At 39.7% G+C, this 26,576-nt stretch overlaps 1 protein-coding gene across 3 annotated transcripts in view; it reads right to left on the bottom strand.

The window, feature by feature from the left end:
* LOC128735100 (prominin-like protein) overlaps positions 1 to 20,397 on the bottom strand; it is a 134,419-nt gene extending 114,022 nt beyond the window's left edge. For 2 of the 3 annotated variants that reach the window (XM_053829588.1, XM_053829590.1), the window contains exon 1: positions 19,673 to 20,397. The gene's annotated coding sequence lies outside the window, so the exon portion shown is untranslated. The remainder of the gene's footprint in view (positions 1 to 19,672) is intronic. The other variant, XM_053829589.1, reaches the window with a different exon arrangement.
* Positions 20,398 to 26,576: the final 6,179 nt, after the last annotated feature.

The raw sequence follows: 26,576 nt of genomic DNA, 5'->3' as shown, positions 1-26,576 counted from the left end.
GATGCACACAAGCAATTTTTAAAAGAAAGCTCTATGTCTGTATGTCAATATGATCCTTACACTAGCCCCGTAGTTTTCGTGTACTCTAATAATTGACTGCGAAGTCTGTTGTTAAAGAAGGGTCAAGTTCTGAAGGACGTTTATTTATACCCATGGCTTTGTCCTATGTCTCAATGGTTGCAGGCGTTGTACTTATGAATCCCCGTCCACATATTTTCAAAACCACCATTGCATTCAATGAAGAATGGAATCTGAATATTTCGCTCTTCTCTTTTAAACATTCACTTAAACAATGGCACTCACATACATAGTTATGCCAGAAATGCAGTTTACATTAGTCTTTAATCTAATGATCTGATATAGTCCTACGTCACCCTTTCGTACAACCCTTAGGGCTGTATACTTTGCAGTTTTTTATATGCGTTTATATTAAGCAGATTTTTTTCCATATTTCATCTTGTGAGAAGAGGGTCTTGTGAGAATGCCCCTAGTACAGAATATCGCATATCCCAGCATCAGAACATGCCTCGCGCTATATACCATCTCGGCAGCGGTACACTGGGCTGTCGATGCGACGAACTGTCTAAACTGTCTAAGACTTGGGCGATTCTTTGTGGCTGTAATTCAGACTCTACACATCTAGTCTCTTCGAATCGCGCAGAGGGTTACGGCAAGGTGACGGGCTGTCCTGTGTGTTATTTAACATCGCTATAGAAGCGGCCTTTTGCAGACGGCCTGGACATCATTACTGGAAACTTTGGAACGACGGGGGCAATCTGCGCCAGACTAAAAACGACGCCTAGCAGGATTGGGTTACAAATCAATGCGTAGAAAACCAAATATATGGCAGGAATAGACTCCAGAGAAAATAACGTTTGCCTCCCACGGACAGCGGCTATTGACGGCAATGAACTGGAAGTAGTTGATGAGTTCGTAATTTAGGATCTCTGGTCACCGCCGACAATAATACGAGAAAGGAGATTCAATGCTGCATTCAAGCTGTAAGTCGAGTCTATTGCACAAAATGCTAATTAGACCGGTAGTTCTCTATGGACTTGAGTCTCCCACTTTGTTTACGGATGACATACGTGCACTTGCCGTATTTGAACGAAAGGTGTTGCGGACTATTTTTGGTGCAGTATCAAACGGATAGCGGAGAGTGGCGTAGACGTATGAACCACGAGTTGCAAAAACTACTTGGAGCGACTCCCAAGTCGCACGACTGTAGAGTGAAATCAACTCTCTTCAAGAGAACCAGGCACCAGACACCAGGAATAGAGGAGCCTAACGTGATAGGTGGCTCGACCAGGTTGCAGCCGACTTGCGTGTGTCGAGATGTGCAACGAATTGGCGACGAGTACCCCAGTACCGAACACAGTGGAAATGAATTCTTGATACGGCAAGAGCCACCCCGGCTCTCGGGTGTTAGAAGAATCGGGAAAAATATTATTTGTTATAATTTTCAATTGAATTCTATTTGATAACTGAAGTTACTTTTTTTCTCAATGAGTACAATTTGAGTTCAGAAATATTAACCCAACTGTTCGTTCGAAAACAGACACTGATGAAGCCTGCAAGTCGTAGGCGAAATAGGTATCTGTTTTCTTTTCTTTAATCTCAGGTTTTGTATTCCACTCAAACGCGCCAAAAACTTCAGTCAAAATAAAAAGAATAGGTCTCAAATGAAAGCCTTGAAGGACAGCAAAATGATTTTCTACCCTATTAGAACAACTAAGACTGTGCACGATCTTGCGAAATTTCGTCTTTATTGAAATCGAACGAAACGGGGCAAAACTTACCTTAGCGTTAGCTGTAGTTTAATGGTGATCTACCATAAAATTTGAGGTAAATTTCGCACGATTTCGTTGAATTTCGGTAAACACAAAATTTCGCGAAATCTCACACAACACAGCCTTCAGAACAACAATTAAATAATAGAATACGATCAACCGAAAAAAGGTTCTTATATTGCAAATATATTTTTAGAACATTATGACAGTAGCAGTTCCGGAGAACATAACATAGAACATAACTTTCATTGCTCAAGGAAAAAATAACAGCTTAAAATTACAGACTAGAGTATTATTAGCGACGACCTTGCTGCTAAAGGATATTGACGAGAAAATTATTATATATCTAATTGGCAAACTCAGAAAATCAATCCGACTGACCTACTCCATTTCCTGCCAAGTCAACGGGTAGGTCAGGGAACCAATTTCTTTATCCTACTTCTATTTTGAACCTACCCCAGAGCTCTGGGGAGGAGGAACCACATGACAATTTTTCGCCAATAGATGCTTTGTTTTTCTCGCACATCCGTTTCATACTGATAAATTGTTTGACCCAGATCAAGTTAGCAAAATGCCAACAGAGGCGCAGAGGCGTAGCCTTTCACTATCAACAAACTTTGCAGCCAACTGTTAGTGGCTCCGAACTGAGCTTCAGAACCGCTTGTTGGAAGCATGACCGAGTTTATAGTACACTTCCGGCCGAGTCATTATCAACCGAAAACGATCTTTAAAGAAGCTACAAATAATTTTAAATTTTTGAAAGTTAAAAACACTCCCAATGACAAGAGTAACGTTGAGCTCTTTGTTAAAGCATCCGAGTCGTTCTTCTATGCTTGAAAATCCCGACACCGCTCTACTTTTCGCTGATTACAAAGAATATGATTTGATACAGTATACTGTAGCACGTCCACCTGCAGGGTTTGCCATTATCATTTTTAATACAGTACCTAAAGCTACCATCAGCACACAGTATCATGATGGTAGCACGGTAGTTTGATTCAATGTAAAACGCGCATCCGCTCTTAGTACGATTCCCCTCGGAGGTCCACTCCGATCTGATGGGTGACGTCTAGGGTGGGGGGACGCACTGTCCGCAATGACGGGGTTATACTTTGCTCGCACATAACACGTCGATACATTAAAGTGCACACATACAACCCCGTGCACACAGCCCTGCTGTAACCTGCTGGAGGAGCGATGGCGGAGAAAGTTGTTCTCAACGACCGAGATTCGACCGACCCATTCAAGCAGCCTGGCAGCGCAGGCAGCGGCTCGCAGCAAAGAAAGACGCGAACAAAACAGTTATACTAAACGTTAATCATCCACTCTCGACTCGACTGAAGCTTCCTTCACTTTGCCTTGTTTATTTTTCCTTCGTTCGGAGAATTAACGTCGTCGTCTCCGGTCCCGGTGTGCACTTCGCCGCATGGACGTCGACGCGCGTAGAGAAAAGTAGGTATAGCCCAAAGTGCGGTGCGGTGAAACCTGATAAGGGTTTTGTTTTTTATGCTGATGCCACTCAACGCTGTCCGTGCTTGTGTCAAGAGAAGCTGCCGCACACACCGCGGCGATGCGTGGCTTCTAGGACAACGGCAAACAATGGTGCGGCTCTCGCTGTCTCGTTAATCCGGTCTCCGGAAAGGACTCTATCTTAGTGTTTAATCTACCGGTATCGATTGCACATTATAGACAATTCAATCAAGTTTCAAGTTATTAAAACTGATAATGATTGAAATAAGTGTCAGTTATTGATCTTCTACCTGGGTTGTAGAATTATGGAGAAACGAAAACAATGCTAATGAAATTATCGAAACGGCCCTCAATAAATAGGTTTAGAATTTTTTTATGCTACCCAGTCTGCGTCTGCATTTGCAGCATCACTCACTTCGAACGAGTTTCCACCATTCCACCCGGCCAGCAACTGTTGTTTTTTAACGCCAAGGTCAGTAAAACAAGGCCTCTCCAAACAGAAAAATGAACATTGAAGCAACGAAAGGAAAAAAAACATTTACAGCGCGTACCGGTTCGAATCCCAAGCCAAAACAACAACAACAACGGCGCGGACGCCGTCGACAAAGTCGGTCGAACCCATCGACTGGCAAGTTTTTGCCTCTGAGCATTGCATACGTGCAGAAACCCCCGGCCCGGCCCGGGTAGGCAGGAACAAAACATTTATGCACCTCGTTTAGTTTAATAGCAGTGCAGCAGCGTTTCGCCTGACGATTATCTGTTTTATGTGGCACTTTGTGTGCCGGTAATTTCGTCCGAAAAAAAACTGTACGCGAGGAGGTAGAAAATTCAAAATTCGGAAAAATGAGTTTTTTTTTCATCAACTAAAACAATGAAGCAATTGTTTATTGTGTTGTTTTTCGAGACCCATTAGCGCGTGCTTCGCCCGGTTTTCCCATTTCCCACCGCTCTCGATTGGTGTGTTAATTGAACAAAACAGCGCGTTTGCACATATTTTTTGTTCCCCGTTTGGCACGCAGAACGAAACCCACATGCATGCATAAGTGAATTTATTTTGGGTCAACAATTGCTGCGAGAACCTCTAACGGAGCCCCGTTTCACTCGAGCGATCAAATGCCACTTCAATATCCCGCGAATCTCAAACCGAAGTGCTAGAGGCCAACCAACCAACCATCCACCCAGACCCCCAGACGTGCATTCAAGTTTTGTGCGAGCAGCAGCCAACGGCTGCGAATCGACGAAGGTCGCCACAAGCATATTACGAACAGCATATATCGGTTCTGTGAAGAGATCTTGACGGTTCAACGGCACATTCCACTCAGCACCGCATCATAAGAGTAGCACAGACCAGTAATAAAAGTAATGTAACTTACATTCGTTCATACATAGAGCGCGCGCACAGTAGAAAAGAAGCAAAAGAAGAACTAACCGCTGTTCCAGCTGCAAGCTGGCTGACTGGCTGACTGACTGGCTGGCATGCTCTCCAATGGTGCGGAATCTAATGAAAGCTTTGCCCCAGTTAGAGCTCACTAATGCACTTTGAAATTGTTCTTGGACAAAATTGCATTTTGCTGCAGTAAACAGAACTGTGACTGCGACCGACCCATTCACCAGTAGAAGTATTTCTTGTCTTTGTCAGTCCGGTGCCAGCCAGGTACCTGTCCGAAAGTACTTCACCAGTCTAGGCCACATACGAACTAGTATATTCACAATCCCATCAATGTTTGATTGTCCGAGATATACGGGTTGGGTTTCGTTTGTAACGCGAGCTGTACAACTTTAATTGGTGACGATGAAATTAAGCTTGAATTGACGGGCCCTTTCAGGCCCCGTCGTGAGTCAAGCACTGCTTTAGGAATCGAGCGTTTTTAAGGGGCGTGCCGCTAAAGGGTTCAGCATCACCAGCCAAAGCGGACAATACGGAATTGGATGTGGAGACAGCTTAATTGATACAATTAAGTTTCGGATTAGCACAGTCCAGTGATCCGGGTAGAGTGTTTCGAAAAACTGTTCTGACTCTTCAATTTAGCGCGGCCAGATCGCAGTCAATGCGGAAAGATGGTGGTATTTATTAACATTGTTACTGTAAATGTTTTTTCAACGAACGTACTGAATATGAAATAGATGTTAAGCGGATGAACGCTTGCGTGTATAGTAATGTTTCCACAGTGGTTTGATTTTTTGGAACTTATTTTAAATCATAGCTCACAAAATTTATTTAAGTTTATTCAACGGATATTCCTTTCTAACGTTTCAACTCGTATCCACAGCATGAATAAAAAATATTCTATACTGACCAGCTAAACTATGTCTAAAACTAGGTTGACCCGTCGTGGCTAGCCACAATACCTAAAACTTTGAAAATGTAATATGGTTTACAATTCTATAGCACGTAAAATTTGTTAGTGAAACAACTTTAAAATTGACAAACTTCCATTAATTAAAACACGTGTAATCTACAAACGAAACAAACGGGGCTTAGATAAAAGGGCAAAAATTTACCAATTGTAAAGAACGTCCTGATCGAGGGAAGTACTCAATTTTAGAACCCGAGACAAAATTTAAATTCGGTGTCGCCAAAAGTATGATTGCAGAAAATATCGATTGCATTATACCGGGCAGACATTTGTTGTCTAATCCGCTGCCACTTGTTGGACCACAAATACAAAAACACCCTTCGTTTTAGTAAATCGGACAAACTCTCAGATTAGCTATTTGTTTGTAATCGAACCAATGCAATACAACATCTTTGGATATTGGAGATTTCGACGTCTTTTTTGCAACCCAGTCCCTTAAAAAAGTTAGAATACTTTTGAAATACTTTAAATAAAATACTTTACAAAAAATGTCTAAAGCTACTTCTACTAAATTTTTAAAGAACCTGAATTTGTGGTGTCCAATATTTATGTTACTTTATATTGAGGTATTTCAAAATCAAAATCATGGAACAATACGTTTCACATAAACCACATTTTGATGAATTCTGGTTCTTTACAACCAAAGTTTGAATGTGTCCTTGATAAAACATTAGACTGTTTAAGACACATTACATTACTTCTGTGTGATTCAGATATCATCCCACACCTGACTCGGAGGGTTTTTTAGCTACCATTCCACTATGGTCGAAAAAGCCAAAATTCCAGACAAAAATCAATATCTCGAAAACCATTGGCTTTACATATTTCATGTATTCAGAAGATTTTGTTTAGAAAAAAAGACCTATCTTTTGGTATAATTAGTCATTAGGGTGGTCCACTTTTACTCGTTATAAAAATTTTAACTTTTTTGTCTTGCGATATAGAGCAATACTTTCTACTACAAAGTTGTAAATAATTTATTTTGCAGAAACTTTGCTGAAGAAACCAAATTTGTATCTCATCTGTGTATCACTATACAACGAATTTTCTAGATTATGTCAGGGTGGATCTTGAAAAAGCAGTTTTTTTGCTCTAACTTTTTTATTTGAAAACCAATTTGAAAACTTTGTTCGGATGACTTTTAGAACGTAAAATAATGCATTTTTTACAACTTCTAGACAGTTGCTATCTATTGTCTGAAGGAAGATATTGAAGTTTTCAATTCAAAATATTGTAGTTTTCCACGGCGTCTCACACTTCCGTTGGCACATATTTTCGAAAACGGAATGAATGGTCTAAAAGTACGTATCTGGATTTACAAAATCCATGTAATGGCATTTTTCCAGACTTCTCCTATTCTGAGAAAAACGCATTTGAAAAGTTAGTATTTTTCCATATTCAGCCCCCTGTTGTCCAACGGTTCACCAATATCTACGATCCGCAGGGCCTGGGGAAAAGTTGGGTTCGAATTCTGTTATAATTGACTCCCATTATAGCTTGTTTTGTTCCATGTACCTGTAAGCGTTGCTTCAAAGGCCATCCCTTACCTGTTTTTTTCGCTCTGCAGACACTATAAGCACGTTTATTTCATAATTTTCTTCTACCGTCCCCTCTACCTATTGTAAAAAAACTACCATTATAAATATCGCAGGTAAGTTAGAAAACGACGCTTTAAAACCTTTTTATTAAAAAGTAATATTGGGGGTACTTTTAAAGAAATGGACAAACGCGAATTGTTTTCTTTGTGAAAAAATACGCAAGGAAACTCCGTCGAAAAAATCCGAAAAGTATGTGATGAAGTGTGAGGAATATTTCAACGCACCATTACTAATTCCTGGATAAAGTTTTGAAAATATTGCAATAATATCGAATGATTATGATGGCCCGACTACTTCATCGATTGATACCGCATTCTCATTAAACAAGTCTCATCGAGATACAAAAATTAATTTTATTTTATGCTGTGGACAAAATGCAGCCCGATTTTTTTTTGTATTGATAGGTCATCCTAAAAACATTTGGCCGAGTTGAGTGCTGAGAGAATGCGTAAAATCTCTCGTTATCAAGCCGTAGAAGTAAGCAACTATGGGCTTATTCTGCTAGAATCAGTCTGCAAGGCGGCAAGCAAAATGGAAATACTTGTCTATACAAAATATTAAAAAAAATTATAGCAAATTCCAAAAACCTTGAAAACATTTTAGAATACCTCGAATTTATGTTAGTTTTCTTTCTAAAAAGATCAGAAGGTTTTTAAATAAGAAAACATACGCGATAGATCTACACGCTTAACGGGAAACTTTTCGTCGGAAAGCCCAATTCCAGAAGCAGTTTTTGGGCCCAAAAGCGGGATTCTGTTTACAAAAATGTAAATCCTGCGTTCTTTTTGCCAATCTGCACACTGAATATATTGAACAGAACGGAACAAAACACATGAACAGATTTTTGTTTCAATCAAAAATACTGCTTTTGAAATTGGCAGAATCGATGACGACTAATTCCGCCTTAAACAAAACTACGCAAGCGCAACACTTCAGTCCAGAGATGTAGAAATACTCTTTTTTTATAACTACTGTTTTTCATAACGATAGTTTTTTTTACAATAGATGGAGGGGACGGTAGAAGAAAGTAATGAAACAAACGTGTTTATAGTGTCTCCAGAACGAAAAAACAGGTAAGGGATGGCCCTTGAAGCAACGTTTACGGGTCCATGGAACAAAACAAGCTATAATGGGAGTCAATTATAACCGAATTCGAACCCAACTTTTCCCCAGGCCCTGCGGATCGTAGATATTGGTGAACCGTTGGACAACAGGGGGCTGAATATGGAAAAATACTAACTTTTCAAATGCGTTTTTCTCAGAATAGGAGAAGTCTGGAAAAATGCCATTACATGGATTTTGTACATCCAGGTACGTACTTTTAGACCATTCATTCCGTTTTCGAAAATATGTGCCAACGGAAGTGTGAGACGCCGTGGAAAACTACAATATTTTGAATTGAAAACTTCAATATCTTCCTTCAGACAATAGATAGCAACTGTCTAGAAGTTGTAAAAAATGCATTATTTTACGTTCTAAAAGTCATCCGATCAAAGTTTTCAAATTGGTTTTCAAATAAAAAAGTTAGAGCAAAAAAACTGCTTTTTCAAGATCCACCCTGACATAATCTAGAAAATTCGTTGTATAGTGATACACAGATGAGATACAAATTTGGTTTCTTCAGCAAAGTTTCTGCAAAATAAATTATTTACAACTTTGTAGTAGAAAGTATTGCTCTATATCGCAAGACAAAAAAGTTAAAATTTTTATAACGAGTAAAAGTGGACCACCCTAATGACTAATTATACCAAAAGATAGGTCTTTTTTTCTAAACAAAATCTTCTGAATACATGAAATATGTAGTGCCAATGGTTTTCGAGATATTGATTTTTGTCTGGAATTTTGGCTTTTTCGACCATAGTGCATTCTCGTAAGAAACTCCGGAAGAAGTAAATGTAGGAATAAAAATACTCAACAGGATATGCGTTTTCGCGCTTTATATTGAGTACGCGCTACTTTGGCAGCTTTTGATAATCAGTTATGGCTCGTAGGCTATCCTTATTACCACGTGCCAAATCACACGTTGAGGATGCTTCATCAATCTCAAACGATTGACGTTTGCTTCAAATATTGTTTTAAAATCAAATATTTTTGTTCATAGGTAGGACATGTTGGAATCAGTATCGCATTGTGTGGCAACTGGCAACCCATCAAATTGCCGATTTCACCCACCCACCCATTGCTGAACCCATTGTTACCTTCACTACGCGTGTTGGAGTCTAGAAAAAAATTTATTTAACGGCTTGCTAGGATCTAGCGTTACAGTCAGACACAAGGAAACTATATATATATTAATGTGACTAATAAGGATTTTTATTCATGGTGTTAAAAATGTAACTTCAGTAGCTTTACAAACCAAAAATTGGTCTAACGCCAATGATATCGATATCGTGCTCTTCGAATAACAGCTTCCAGTGCTATGCTGTATAGTAGATTCGACAGTCCGTAATCTTGCTTCGAACCATCTAAAGTCACAAACGATTCAGAATTGTCACCGAACGCTTGACGTGAAACCATCAAGTCAAGGTTGGCATATCAGCTTAATCAGTTAGAATAATTGGAAAATGATATTCACCCATAACCTGCCGTAACTCATTTTGCTCTACCGAATCGTACACTGCTTTGAAGTCTATAAGCAGAAAATATGTCTTCAAGTTTATCTCTTAAAAATTTGCGGGGATTTATCGCAAGGTAAGGCTTGGTTTGTCGTTCGTGAAGCGACCCTTCCAAAGCAGCTAAAAATGCGAGCGTCACGAAAAATGGTTAGGTTTTAAGCGCTGATAATCCAGCAATTTCCTAACTAGACTTTCAATATTTTGCATCAACTGGTCAGAAAATTTTGCACGTAATTAAAAAAAATTGCAAAAATCATGTTACGTCTTAATTTTTGTCGTTTTCACTAGGCATTTCCTTAGAAAACAAAATATTTTACTACCACAGACACCAGGTTGACTATTGTTAGCTTAGCTGCAGACAAACGTGTGCTTAATAAGGAGTAAATTAGCTTATACAAATTTGAAAAAAAGTTTATGTCCTGGTCACAAAATATTTTTGAAGGGGGGGATGGGGGGTCAAGAAAAAAATAATAACATCAAACCATCAATAACTAAACAAAAGAGAAGAAACCAGCGTTATTATTAAAAATTTAATACAAAAATGTTGTACAGTACTTAAATTTTAGTTCAAACCGTACCAAATTTTAATATTTTTCGACCCAAGCACATAAAGTAAGCATCCTGGTAGAGATGAACCAGTTTTATAATAGTGGAGTGCCCCAGGATCACCTTAGAGTGCCACAAACGTATAACTTGGCCTTCATTTGAATTTTGTTTTGAACTTGCGTGTCACTCGGTTAGTTACCTTGCTTTTTTGAATAATCCAAATCCGTGTTACTTTCTAGTTCTGAAATCGGTAACCACAAAATAGTATCGTAATCTAATCATAGTGTGAAAATGGCAGTTTAAGTCTATACAACTTTTTTACTTGGAACGCATATGCTGTGCTACCGACATGTTTTAAGAAATCAAACCTCTGAAACTGCTAGTTTCTTGGTCAACGTTTTAGTCGTGAATATCTAGTCATTCCTCAGCTGATGCTTGTTCTCCCACAAGAACGTGTTTACCTTTGTATATTAATGATGCAGAACGTTTCGAAAATTTCAAGTTTCGAACAGTTCAGTGGCATCTTTTCTGCATGTAAAAAACTGTATCTTTGAGTTTTACGTTCCCAACATCCAAAATTAGGGTATATACTTGGAAACTACGGAATAAAACGATCAATTTGGTACCCTGAAAGCACCGGTAGCTGATATTCCGGAGTGTCTAATTTGGTGTAGTTCTATTTTTATCTTATCTAATACCTATGACCGGAAAAAATAATCCCACTACAATTCGGAATATCTCCGTCAAAAGCGGTTCCGAATTTTATTCATGTATTGTTTGATTGATTTTGACATAGGACTATGTCTTACGGCAAGTTTTGAGATAGGGTGGTCATTCCAAAAAATCGAAAAATGCGAGCGTCACGAAAAATGAAAGGTTTTGAGCGCTAATAGCTCAGCGGTTTTCCGATCGATTTTCAATATTCTTACACCGATCGGAAAATCTTCTAAGAATTGACCCAAATGAAGAAAAGTATGAATTCTTGATGTTGAACTATTGAAAAATTGAAAATAATGAACCTATGTTTTACCAGAATTCTCGCTTTGTGATTGGTTCGAAGATTCTTTACGATATCTAAACCTATACCAATTTGATATATGTGCTTGGGACGTAAGCCAAAACAACTGACAAAGTTTCCTCATTTCAACAAAAATTCTTAACACCGCGATTAAACCTAGACCATTTTGATGTCCTTGCTTGGGAAGTACGCCAGAAAGAGTGACAGAGCCGCCTCGTGCCAACAGATTTCTTACGAACGCGATCAAACCTAGTCCAATTTGATATCTGTGTTAGGGAAGTGTGCCAGAACAAATGATAGAAGTTCGTTGCCCCAACAGTTCGCAAATTGTTTACTGCGAGACGATTCAACCTCGGCGAATTTGATATCTGTGTTGGAAAAATGTGCTACAACTGTAGTGTTCGGTTATAATACCACTCTGTATGAATACACATGCTTGCCGTTTCATTAGAAGTGTAGTGAAAAGATGTGCTGTTAATAAAATAGGATTAAATTGGTAAAATCCCTTCAACGTGGGGAACCATGGGTAATAAAAACAATCTTTAAATTCAGTAAGGTAGCAGGAAAGCAATAGTTTGTGTTCTTGATTTTGTTAAATTGTTTTCAAATGCACAATCTTTTGAGAATTGAACGTATGCAATGTTACTACTTTGATAAATGTTACATACAACGCATGTAGCATGTATATATGTTGCATATAGCACGTATATATGAAGAATCGAATGATTACAAGCATGAATACATGCTACTATCACTACAAAGAGACTTATGTAGTCCTACGTCACCTATATATGCGGTCGTGTCTTGTACACAACCCCTCTGATTTTTACCTCAATGTAATTCGGTTCTTTTAAAACAAGTTGAAATTAAATGGAACACAATTTAAAGCAAATGGAACTAAAAGTTTGATTGCATGCACCCCAATTATCGACGCCGGGAACTTTAAGGTTAAGCAACAGGAACCAGAAAGCTTAGTTGGTGAAGAAAGTTTATCAAGACTAACGGGATAACTGCTTTAACTTTGCACATGAAGGGGGGGGGTCGACATGAACTTTTTTTCAAATTTGTATAAGCCTTATTATTTTTTTTCAATTTTGAAAATTTAATTGAATGCTTTGAATAATATAATTTTTATAATGGTAATGGTCTTTTAAATATGGTAGAAGAAAGTTATGAAACAACAGTAGTAAAACAGTAGTAGTAAAGGGAAAGGGCGACAAATAAGATATAAGGGGGGGGGGGGATCTTTATAGAAACGTGCGACGTAATCAATCTCTTTCATCACCATTATTCTTTAGACACATGTTATGTCCATTAAATTGTACTACTGAACAGGAAATTTAATCTTAACAGGAAATTAAATCTGGAACACTGTAAGCGTACAAAGGAGGATATTAGTAATAAACAATAGTTAAAACAACTTGAGAAGAATGTTCTGTTTCTATTGTAATATTTTCTCTACTCATCATAAATAATGAGAACAGGTTACCCATGAATACTCCTTCGGTTTGTTTATACCACTTGCAGTAAACAACCTCCGGGTGGGCTAGAATCAGGCTATTCGATGTCAAAGTGACTTTGATGAGTATACTCTCAAACCTCTCACAACCTTTCCTTCGTACTGAATTCAGTATTACCTCGATGAAGTCTCTTGATAGTGCAAAAAGTTACTCTTTTGTTAAATGTACCATATCGCAAGGAGGGTTATAATAAGGGGATAGCAGTATCATGAGGAACGAGCAAGCATTGAAGGAGGGTAACCCGATCAAATGAAAATAACAAATTTATAACAGGATGCGTTCTAAATAGCAAGTTTTTTATAACAACATCTCCTTTACGTTTGGTTATAAACTTGGTCCCGTTAGTAGTTAAAATAACAAAGATTGTAACAAAATCCGCTCTAGGCATATCGTACTCTAAAAAAAAAATCTGTTTTCGGCATTTTACTGGCAAAGCGCAGAAAACAAATCCATTTGCTCTCTCTGTCCGATGCTACCTTCTTCGACAAGCGACGAGTTTTTTGCTTCCTCAGTACTTTGCTGTTTTGCTCTGCCACCGAGTGAGCGTCAGTTTTGTTTCATCTTTCTTTTTCTGCCGGAGCACTACCGTATGCATACTCTCAAGATCGCGGAGCAAATCGTTCCAGTCCATATAATTGCCCGTCCGATATTCTCTTTGGGATACGGAGCAAATAGTCTTTTGTCTCCAGTGTGCGAAGAGAAGATTAGCTCTGCTTGCAGTTGTGCTCCTTCTGCGCAAGATGAGTGGTTGTCAGAGAAAACAGGATGCATGCATCATTCAGAGGCAGAGAACGGCTAAACAGAAAATAAAAGCTCTTGGTCGTTGTGAGAAGCAGATTGCTCTGTCTCTGTATGCTTAAGATGAGCAAAATCAATCCTGATTTAATCCATCTGACCGCGGTCTGCACGAATTTGTGATAGGATGGGTAAAACCCCAGTTGTGATGAAGCTTGCCAAAAAAATGCAGTCTTGGGCTTAAACGTCTTTTCAAAGACTTGACCCTTCTTTATCGACAGACTTTACAGCTGGCTATTAGAGTACAGGACAGTTACGGGGCTAGTGCAACAATCATACTGACTCTATCTAGCAGCACCGCCTAGCCGAGATACGAACATACGACGACTGGCTTGTTAGACCAGCATCGGGCCTCGAAACCAACTAAGCGAAGCTTCCCTCAAGTGGGCGTAAAAACCCCATCATCTTTTTGATGTAAAATACAAAGCATTAATTACAAATACAATTCACGCTTATGATACAAATTGTCATGCTTATAATCTATTCCTTACAACTACGCATTTAAATAAGGTCTTTTTTAAACGATTCTTAAAAACATCACGTGAAATACTGAAGTCAAAGTGTACATAGAATCTATTAAAAACATTACACTGGATGGGTTCCTTCTGGCCGTAGTCGGTGCGCTGGAAGTCTAGGCTTATAAAGTCCAACGATCGTAAGCTTCTTACGGGGGCATTGATTTTAATTTGCGCAAGAAGATTAGGAGCATCAATTTTGCCAGCTAAAAAATTTCCCTTTGAAAACGGCTCTGGCCATGTCTCGTCTTTGGCCAAGCGTTTCCATATTAAGCAAACGACAACGCTCCACATAAGGAGGTAGTTCTATTGGGTTACGCCAGGGCAGAGATCTTAGAGCATATCGTAGAGACCTAGACTGTACCGCCCAAATTCTGCCAACCCAAATATCTGCATAGAGGCTCCAAATTATCGCTGACGGTTCTAAAACCGATCGTACAAGACAGTAATACAGTGCTCTCCGACAGTATGGATTCGTGAACTCCTTTCCGATTCTTGTATTTGAGTCAAGAATTCTTTTCGCCTGAGCAATAATTAGTGGGCAATGATCTCTGAAGAACATGCGAGAGTCCAGCAGTATTCCAAGATCCTTAAAAGTTGATACTCTTGAGAGCGTCTAACCAGATAAGGTGAAGTCCCACAGAGTTGATTATTTCCTGCGAGTGAAGGAGATCACTTAGCATTTTGGTATGCTCAGTATCAGTTGATTATTGGAGCACCATTCAAACAGATCATCCAGATAATGTTGTAGTTCAATGAAGTCTGCCATGGATCGAATCACAAGAAACAGTTTAAGATCTTCCACATAAAGTAGTCTGCATCCTGGACGTTGAAAAACAAAGAGAAAAGCAGAGGCCCGAGATTACTTCCTTGTGGTACACCTGATAAGCAGACGAAGCTGTATGATTCATAGTTTCCAATCTTCATAGAAAGAAAACGGTTATTCAGGTATGATCTGAGTCACTTGAGGAAGCTGTAATAGGTTCCCAAACGAGCCATTTTTGCCAGCAGAACAGTGTGATTGACTTGGTCAAATGAGGCTTTAATATCTGTATATACGGCATCAACTTGAGCAGCATCTTCCATGTTTTTTTTCCTGTATGGACTCATCACTGCGACCAGTATCGTTTGATCTATTGTGATATCGCCCGGGTGTTTGCTGTATAACCCGCACTGCATTTATTTTTGGAATTGTGTACCCTTCCTTCAATGCTTTTCTCTACTTTACCCACCTTAATCCACATGACGCTGTCCCCAATTATAGCCCTGGCGCAACTAAGGGTCTCATTTTTGCACTGGCAATAGGCCACATCGGAATAACATAGAATTCAGCATGAAGGAAGGGTGATGAGGAGCTTGCGAATAAACCCATGCTAAAGTCACTTTGACATCGAATGGTCTGATTCTACTAAGATTAGAACCCATGGCCATTCGGCTGCATTCGGTGTGATGTGAACTGAGCCAAATTAGTGGTTGTCGATCTTCCTGGGAAGAAGCCATGTAGTTCGGTGGAGATATAGGACTTAGTGTCGTGTTCTTTTCCCTAAAATTATTTTTCCTATTAGTATTTCGAACAGCTTGGAGGCAGTGCGCAGGGATGTTATACATCGGTAGTTGGCAACGTTCTGCTTATCGCCTTTTTTGAAATCCAAAACCATAATAGATTTTTCTAACATGTAGGCAATACGGCTTGCGATACTGATTTGTTGAGAATTATTTTTAATGGACAACAGAGGGCACTAGCTCATTTTTTAATTCTTATTGCAGGAATTCCGTCAGGTCCATAAGAGGTAGATGACTGCAGCTTACCGATCGCAGCAATAACACATTATCGGAAAAACGTATGTTACCAATGTTTAGAACGTTGCATGGAACATGACGGAGAGCGCTTTCAACTTCAAACGAGTTAGCGGTTTTAGGGTTCCGTTTAAGTTTGGATTGAGTATTCAATAAATATTTAGAGTACAGAAAACGGTTATACATCCACGTACGAGTTGCTGGCATGGTTGAAGTCTTACTTTGTTAGCAGATTTCGACGATACGTGTAACGACGAAGTGCGCGGGCTCTTTGCCGTGTCGACTCTCGTAACTGACTGTTTGACCAACGTGGCTTTGGTCGAGGACGAGGAGCAGGAATATATATTCTGAAAAGTTGTATCAGAACCTTTCAATTCCTTCGTTAACATCGATGGCGTTATTTAGTAGCAATTCCCAGTTCGTGTTCCTTAGAGAAACCAGTAAACCAGAAAAATCTGCATTCAAAAAGTCAAACTCTCTACCGTCAAACATTTCTTCAAAAGGTAGAGCACAGGCGAGCGTTACATCATTTACTAACGGTTCATGTGCTTTGGAAACCTTGCAGTTCAACAAAGATTCCACATCGATCGAACTCAATTTCGACTGCATCAAATTATGATATAATTTGATCAAGTTTATTTCAAGATGAGTTAGAAAAACTAGCACTCCGTCCTGCTTTATAACCAAAATGTAACAAACCGTGTTATAAGAAGCAGAGCGAGAAAGATTCTTCGTAAAACATTTCCTGTGTTGCAAGTTTTTCTATCAAATTTATAACACACTTTGATAGAAATATCAACTGGAGCTACAATTCTGTAATATTTTTGTTAGAATCATCTGATCGGGATACCTTTGATCAGTCCTCAAAAAAACAACCTTTGGAATTCACGAAAAGTCAGATTGATTTGTGAAGTAGCAGTTCGAGTTGAAAGCGTCTCAATCGACGACATGATATTAAAGGGACTAGACGTGTTGATTTCTATGGTTGCCATATTACTATTGAGAACCGACACGAGGGAAATGTTTTAATAGTACCTGATATAAAAGAGAGACAAGTAGCCGCAAACGTTGAAGCACATCGAAGAACGCAGCAAAGTACAAAAGAAATTCAACAGAACTGAAATCGATTCTCAAACAAACTCTCGAAATAGTGCAGAGACCATCGCATCGGAGGACAACTTTAGTTTCAATAACAATAGGTAGGAATCAGATTGGCATGAGCTGATCAACGAAGACTTTCTATAACAATGGCATATGTGGAGTAACCAATTACTACGAAAGAGTTGAAGATCCTCAAGAAACAACCGTTGATAAAAGTGGTAGAATTGAGGGTTCTCCAGATGATCGAAGGAGGAGTCAGGTTCAGATTACGAGTACGTAACGCTCGTCTACAAAAAAGACCATCCGGAAGCGCGACATAACCCGTTGAACGAATCGTGTACGTTGTAATGCCTCCGATGTTAGGCGAATTCTGATAAACATAACTAGTTTTGCTCGGATTACTAGGAGACCATGCTGCTCGCGGAAAGATATCAAACTCACATCCTACGTGGAAATAATGAGACTGTCGTGAACGATTCACGCCAGCGACACTGGATTACACGTCTACGCACAGTAGTCGCGAGTACGCAGAACAAGTAGCATTAACACCTAACTTTCCATTCGTAAATAAGGTTTAGCTCCAGAGCCATAGTCATAGCTCTTTACTAATTACGGGAAAAACCAGAGATGAAATGTTCCTCCGTCGGTAGATCTTCGGACCATAAACAATTCCATCTCTCTTATGTTTAATCCAGATGAGCGTGCTTCTGTAAACGTTCACTTTTTTTAGAACATATTTTTCTGCTGGACAAGCGTATTTTGAGCATGCTTTTATGGCGTTGTCCAGAAAGAAACGTCTGCATAATTTGCCGCATTCGAATATGCCTAATCGAACACGATTGAATCGCGATCGATAATGGTAGAACTATGGAAAAACAGTCGCCGAAAAGACAATGGCTTGCTTGTTACTACCAACTAGACGCAGAGTCAGGATGTGAATTGAATTTAAAATTTGTTATAATTCCACTACATATTAAGATCCGGAAAAGGCATAAATTATAGGCTCGAATGTATGACACCAGCGCATAAAATTATGACGGCATTCGTCTGAATCTGAATAAACAAAATTTGATATTTTCATCCTCCTAGTTGGAAGAAGTCACAACTTCCCTTCAAGTAGGTAAACACAATCAATTAATATTACGGCGAGTAAGTGTTTTATTTACCCTTCGCGTGTTAAACAGAAATTTGAACCATTTCTCGATAGCGTCATGATGAACTGAGTACGCAGTCCGAAAACAAAATCAACAAGGTTTTCGATATCAACAGTTCGACAATTATTACAGAGGCTTCCTGCGCTTACGCTGGAATCTATCGCACCCTAAAGTTCAGCATGACGCTGTTGAACAAACTGATGATGATGACGAAACTCGATTGCAGTATCAATTTCCTGACTTCCTGTTAGGCTTTGGTTGTCAAATAAGTATGTAATATTTTTGCACATTTTTAGAATACTAAAATATGAAATTTAATACAGATTCAGCAGGACATGTTAGACATTGGTATGAATTCATCAAAATTCTATTATAATTTTTTGTGGCCACCAATTTATTCATTCATTGTTTTGCGAAACGGAGATTTCCTTCTAACGATAATCGTGAACAACGCTTGACCATTACTAACCATCACTGCATGGCATATCGTCGTCGTTTGTGTAAACCGTTTAGGTACCTGTCCGGTTGGCAAAACTCAATATGTATAAAACGACGCACTTACCATCGACGACCGGTGGACGGGCATCACACCGCAAAAGGCCAATACCTAACTTGCCAGGTATATCGCCATAACATCAAGCGTACCATCAGATAGCAGAAGACGTGACGGCTACGGTGATGAGTTGTTAAAATTTTAGATTAACTGTTCTGTTAAAAAACAGCGAACCTAGCAATTTTATTTGAACCTTCAGAATAATAATTTACTGTAATTACCAAATTGGTAATTCAATTTAAATGTTATAATTAACGGTTAAAATACAAAGGTTGAACTATTCATATACTCTTCCTTCTAAATCACAATAGTTCTGACTGACATTTGATCCAGTGGCATAAAAAATACAACATGGAAACTAGACTAAAACTGACACCCGGATAGCATGTTCCAATTCCAACAAAATGACACTCGAATGTAACATGTTGCTAATAATAGGATATGCGGAGAAAACATGTGATGTATATTATCAATTGAAAAAGCAATTGTATTTTAAGTACCTTCATGAATAAAATTGCCACAAAAGTTATGTTAGTTGTATTTTCTCGCTCCCAGCAATAAGCGTTGACAGCAATGATCGTAAAACCAACGTTAAAAGTATGTTTCGACAAATTTAATATAGTTTTTTTCGCTCTAATAGAGGGCATTTGTTTTCTAAAAGTAATTTAGTCGTAAATATAGGCCCATTGGAGGTATCAAATTTATGCTCCTAATAAAGTGGACAATGAACCCTTCCCATACACTAGTGCTAGTGCCACAAAGGTGACAGTTCAGGCATTGCGTGAACATAAATGAACTGTATGTTTTCAACTTGCGTGATAGTATTGGTTAGCGTACCCGTACCTTTTGCGTCGGTGAACCGTCCACCGCTTCCAACAGGAATAGCTCCGCTCCGCAGCAACCAACAGAAACACTAAACGCACACTTTACTCCGATAAATTCATTCGCTTCAACAGAAAAAAAAGGAAGATAAAGGCGATGTCTGCCGTTTTTTCTTCTTTCACTTGCAATCACTTGCCTTTTCAATTTCAGCTATAAACAAACGACACGAATTTAATGAGGCCTAAATCCACATTTTCCTTAAACTGCCACCGTAGAAGACTGCTTTTATAATCACACAACGTATATCTTTCACCGTAAACTGCCCAAACTTTGTAAAAACACACCTGTGCTCTTCATCTGCACAGCCAATTAATCGATTCTACCATCATTCCCCACACCCTTTTCCGAACATTTTGCCAGCAGTCGCCAGAGGAACAAACGAAAACAATATCCTTACGCCCAAATTAGTGGATCCATCCAGCAAACCAATCTCCGCTTCGTAGAGTATAATCCGGCTTTATGAGAAAATCTTATCTTCTAAACCAACAGCACTCTGTCACCAGCAATCCGAAACACTTTTGCAAACGGCCTGCAGAACGCGATGCCTGTCCTTTATTTGCTTTTTTTTTCTTCTTCTGTTGATAGGATATAGAAAAACAGTGAGCAAAAAAATAGGAGTCCAAATTCAATCCGGCGACGATACGAACAGAACCGTACACTCTTTCGAACTTCACCGGACTAACGACACTCTGCGACTGATTGAAAACTGAACGCTGCTGAACCGAAAACCCGTAGCCAACAGCATAAAGGCAGCATGAACATAATCAGACGCAGACAGACGACGGAGCGAAGCGATGAATGAAGCGCACGCTAAAACGAAATTACTCCAAGTGAGAGATAAATTGAACGGCTACAGTCGAGGCCGCGAAATACGACGAGTACTATGAAACTCGTATGAAATGTTTGATACACTGAAACCTGCAGCATCGTATGAAATAGTATAATCAATATATATAGAATGCCAGTGTCGCTGGTGTTTCATGGATATTTTGGTGGCAAACATGTTGCTGGTTCGTGTCTTGGATACGGGAACTACATTGTCAAATTGCCCAATAGAAAATTTTCCTCCCGACGAAATACCCCAAAACGACCAAATCGGGTGATTTATCCTACGTGATTTACGGAAAAGCAAAAGGATTTTTCATTGGGTTGCCTTTTCAGTTTGACAATCAGATTCCCGTTTCGAATCGATCACTCACACATATGCGCATACAGTGTAAAAAGGTAATTTTCAAATGTGTGATGTTTACCACGAGCACTGCAGCGACACTGGCATTCTATATATATTGATTCAACTTTTGAAATAGGCTTGAAAATAGGTATTAAATTAATTTATTTCTAGCGATTTCATCAAAATATTATTATATTTTTATGTAAGTGTGAAGCAGAGCGAGAAGCATAAAACATAACAATAAAATCGGCTTTTGTCAATAGTCAAAGAATAGAATAGAATGGCTTTTTAGCACCGTCTGGTAACATTTTCTTATCATTTACACCATTTATGAAATATTTTTTGTACAAGCTTTACAAATTTAAATATTATTTGTGTTTTTTGATTGTTCTCTTAATTTTTATGAAAAGAAATTTTACCTGCAGTTCAACTTAATTTCTGTGAATTTGTATTTGTTATGTCTACTTTGAAAAGCCCCAACGGGGTTATTACGGAGAATTATCTTTAGAGAAAAAACATTCCTTATTGTTGATATTTAATAACCACCTATCATTTTTATAATAGAATCTTAGAATATTGTAAACCATGAAAATTATGTTAAACAGCAGTAGCGAATTATTTTATTTATTGTGGAACTACAAATACTAAGAGTTGCAGAAGTACGCGGAAATTAAACCCAATGATTTGGTAACCGTGTACAAAAACTGCCAGTGTGACTTGATTGTTATCAATTTCAACACTAACCTAGACTGACCATACGTCCCGGATTATGCGGGACTGTCCCGGATTTGGATAACTTGTCCCAGATTACTGAGCGTCCCGGAAAGTGTCCCGCATTGATTAATTTTTTAATTGAAACAGTTTCTAAGGATAAAACGTAGGAAATTATGTTACATTGCATGAAAAACCCGCTAGTCAGCCAGTGCACACCCTCCCAGGTCAAGGTTCCGGTCTGCCGGCACCTCGAACTCCTCATCTGACCAATGTGGCTGATGACTGTTCTCTTCACCATCAGGTTTCGCTTCATTATCCCCCAGTATTTCAATACTTTACGAACCCGGGGACAGTTTGATGCACTCCGCTCTTTTGAGATAAACTGAAGTCTATTGTCTATTGAAGCATGCATGCTGAAAGTGAGGCAGGCTATCATGGGACTTAATGAAGGGTGAAATCCGCCTGCTGAGGCACCTACCATTGTGAATCGCCGAATTCTTATCCGCAGCAGCATCATCAACGTGCACTACTCGCATAAAGATATACCGGACGATAAGTTGAAGTTGGGTTTCACGTGCGGCTGGAAACAACGTACGACGGCTGTTCACCACGGGTCATAAAGATCGTCATTGAGGATATGAACACCCATGTCATATAGACAGGCAATTGGGTCTGGTAGTCTGCACTCCGACTCCAACGATGTATAAACTTCGCAGCTTCCCGAGGCTTGGTGATCCGAAGCATCTTTTACTCACTCAAAAATATCCACAAAGCCACCTAGAGATCACCTGACCACCGTATAATGGACAAGATTGACAAACGTTTGTAACACGTAGTTACACTCCAGTTTCCCCTATCTAGCTAGTTCATGCTCCAACAGGGAGGGGATCTCAGGGTCGGTTATGCTCACCACTACCGCGATCGGCAATCCGGTGAGCCACAGTGAACAGATCTCAGTGGACGGAGGGGAACTATCTCGCCTAACTAATTTTTAGTACACGAACTAGCGAGCCGCCGTGAGCAACATCCCAGAACGGAATCTAACTATTAGGGACTGCTCAAAAGTCACGTATGCTCGCTTCCGAACGGACTCAGAACCTGCACGGAATTTAAATATTCCGTGTTGAGCGAACGCACTTAAGCTATAATTTATACTTAAATTCTAAGCACTCACGGGCCACCAACAAGCCGTTCTATGGTAAGTATTCAAGGTGCGGGGAGGAAAGCGTCCGCCGTTCGTTGCGAGGGGTTGTCCCTTGATGGTCCGCAGGAGAGAGGATCCGCAACTCGATCGAGGTTATCATTTAAGGATGTCCCTTCGAGTTAACCACACCGTTCGTTGTGCCAAGGTCGGTTCGATGGTATGTCTTCTTCAGCCTCGTTAAAGTAATATGCTGTACGGTTATGAAGTGGGTTTTCATCCAGTTCGAAGCCTAAACCGATCGGGTGAAATCGTTCAATTTTCCGTCCAAATTAGAGGTTACCAAGGGGGTTGTTCGTTGGCTACGAAGAAAGAAACGCCGGAAATATTTTCCGATACAAAGAAAAGGCCCTGATGGACCTGTTGGTTTTTTATTAATTTATGTGTCATAATAGTTTTACCATGTGCTTACAATTCTTTCTTTTTTTTAACAAACTATACAATACAATTTTTACAATAATGTTTTAAAGTATTACCTTCTTGTATCTTTTTTTTATTTGCTCTCTGTGCTTACACGTGGTGTTCGTCCTTCCTTTTATTTCACGATTTTAGTTTGATAAGAAGATTAGCTATATAATAGAAATTCGCTGTTAATGTGCTGTTTCTAGGTTAAGGCAACTTCGTTTTAATCACCTTTTAACGTGTTGTATTGTTCTACCTTTAAGTTTTACCACTATCTTTAAGCACTCTGTACATCTTATTCTACGTTTTACTTCTAATTTTAGCTGTGTCCGTTTTATTACAGTAAGGTTTTAGCTTGACCACTGGAATAAACTATTTAGTAGAAATTCGCTATTAGTGGGCTGTTTTAGGTTAACTCAGCATGCTTTTAATCACCTTTTAACGTGTTGTCTTTGTTGCCTAACTTTTAAGTTTTAACACACTACACTAACACTACCACCACTACCGGTGTGGCTTTACTTTTAACTTTAGCTCTAGAAAAACTCATCACACCAAAATATTTTAGCTAGATTACCCTACTTATGGTACACACTTTATATATTAACTAACTTTAATTCCCGACGCGCACTTCTATTCAGGTTCAGAGTCAAGGACGGAAAGAAAGCATCCCATTAGATGCCAAGCCTAGGAAGCTAATTATTGTAGTTAGATGGACTTAAACTCGACAAACTGTCGAGTTTTGACATTTTGGGTCACATCCGTTCCGCAACATATCCCGCAACATTAGTGACGTCGCTAGTGAATGTCCCCTAACGCTACCAACTATTTATTTATTGGAGTACGTTCACACCCTCTCCCCGAAAACTGTTCAGTGTGGACGAGGCTTGTGACATCTACTTTGAGATGCGCACTCACCGCTCTCGCAATGTTGACAATCTGGCCAGGGGCGTATTCAGGGTGTTGGGACTCGAATACTCTGATCAAGGGAAAGAGGATTTGAACTTGGGATGGAGTCACAAGACTATGCTGATTGGAACCACCGGTTACACGTTTTCATAGATAGCCGTTTCTTCTCTAACATTACGAACTTAAGTTCTCTACAGGGACTCTGACCATTATCTAAGCGCAGTATATGAACACTCAAATTTGTCAACCGTTCACAAGTCACATCAAACCCGTTCCCCTCGGCTAGATGACCTGCAATCTGCTGAAAACTACGTGCGAATACTGGTTGAAACATTGCCTTCTTCTGAGGAGTTAGAAGCTTCAAACTTCGAAGAAGGTTGGCGCAGAACACGCTCGGCTATCGGATAGTAGGTAGTAGGTACTTGATCAAAAAACTCCAGAGTATACGAAATGATTAGTTTGAAGGGAAATAGCAATCAACGGTGAAGGGAAATAACAGTTTTTAGAAAAATTATCTGAGCATTGTCACTACTGAAAACTTACGAAATAACGATGAGTAAGGAACCTGTTGACCACGATCCTGACGAGTCAAAACGACAGAAGGAGGACAAAAGTCGTGAAGAGCAACTGAATTGAATTAGAACTTAGAACCAATCTTGTAAGGGCTACAAACCGAAACTCAACATGTGTAGAGACGAGGAAGGAAATCGATCACAAACGTGGTGGTAGATAGGTGGAAACAGTTCTTCGATGAACACCTCAATGATGAAGTTGCAGAAGGAGGCGGAACGAAAATTAAACTAGGAATCCACATGGAAATAGTAATGTCTCGGCAGCTGAACTTCAAGAGGTTAAACGAGAAACCGGATAGCAGAAGACCAACAAATTCGCCGATAGGGAGCGCTTAACAGCAGAGTTCTACATTGGGTCATTTCTAAGATTTAAAAGAAGGAGAAGCGGGCAAGCGGGCTTCCATGGGAGCAGAACTACATGCCGCCCAGTTAGCTTCGAGGTACGACGCTGGTCTAACAAGCCAGTCGTCTTATGTTCGAATCTCGGCTAGGCGGTGCTTGCTAGTTTTTTTTTTTCCATGTGTGGACTCATTACTGCGACCAGTATAGTTGATCTATTGTAATATCGCCCGGGTGTTTGCTGTATGACCTGCACTGCATTTCTTTTTGCTATAATCGCTATTGAGTGAGCGATATGCTTATTGAATTTTTTTTATGCGTGCTTGCGTGTATTGGGGTTTACCCTTCCTTCAAAGCTTGATCTACTTTACCCACTTATTCCTCGCTGCCAGCACTATCCCATATTACAGTCGTCCCTGGCGAGGACTCATTCGTACCTCTGACCAGTACACTTAACTATAGGAGGGACATTTGCACTGTCAAGAGGCTTCAGAAAGTAAATATAGAATTCAGCACGAAGGAAGGGTAAATGGAGGGGCCTGAGAATTAACCCATGCTAAAGTCACTTGACATCGAATGGCTTGATTCTACTAAGTTAGAGTTGCTAAGTTGCTAGTTAGAGTCAGTAGGATTGTTGCACTGGCCCCGTAATTTTCCTGTACTCTAACAGCCGGCTGCGAAGTCTGTCGATAAAGAAGGGTAATGTCTAAAGACGGTATAAACCCATGGCTTTGCTTTTTTAACTACATGCCAAATCTTTGCCATCCGTCAGATCTTGCAGAAATGTCGGGAGTACAACATGCCCACCCGGCGTTCACCACGCGCGAGCGTTGTGACAAGGTGACGACTTATCCTGCATGCTTTTCAACATTACTCTTAAAGGGTGATCCGAAGAGCGGACATAGATAGAAGAGGCACGATAAAGGTAAGGGATAAACTAAGTAGGCTTTGCAGATGTCTTTGACATCAAAGCTAGGAGCTTTGCGCTGGCGGAGAAAATCTATGCCGGATTGTAAGCGTAGTCTAAGAGGATTGTGCTAAAAATAAATGGGTTGAAGATCAAATAAGTGAAAGGGACAGGCTCATAGAGGACAATCGCGCGCCTTCCACGGACGATAACCGTTGACAGCGACGAACTAGAAATAGTATTTAAATTTATGTATTTGGGTGTATTCGCTAGTAACCACGGACAACAACACTATTAAGAAAATCTAGCGGCCTACTTTGCTCTTCGCAAAATGCTACGATCAAGAAGTATTGGCCGCCGTACGAAACTGACAGTGTACAAAACTCTCAGCAGGCAGGTGGTTCTTATTGATTGAACGCCCTTATCGTGTTCGTGTGGAAGGTGCTGCGGACGATATTTGTCGGAGTACAAGTTGCAACCGGGAGTTGCAAACTACATGCCCTGCTTGAAGAGATTCCCATCGTGCATCCAGCGAAAGTCGAGCGACTATGGTGGGCCGAACACATCGTAACAATGTCGGACGAGTGGTTCTCCTCAACAACCCCACTAATAATACCAAAAACAGAGTGGCCCAACGTGCCAGATGACTCTAA

The sequence above is a fragment of the Sabethes cyaneus genome, chromosome 2 (assembly GCF_943734655.1).
Source record: "Sabethes cyaneus chromosome 2, idSabCyanKW18_F2, whole genome shotgun sequence".
NCBI lineage: Eukaryota > Metazoa > Arthropoda > Insecta > Diptera > Culicidae > Sabethes > Sabethes cyaneus.
The sequence above is the reverse complement of the archived record's forward strand: the minus strand, read 5'-3'. Positions and strand labels throughout refer to the sequence as shown.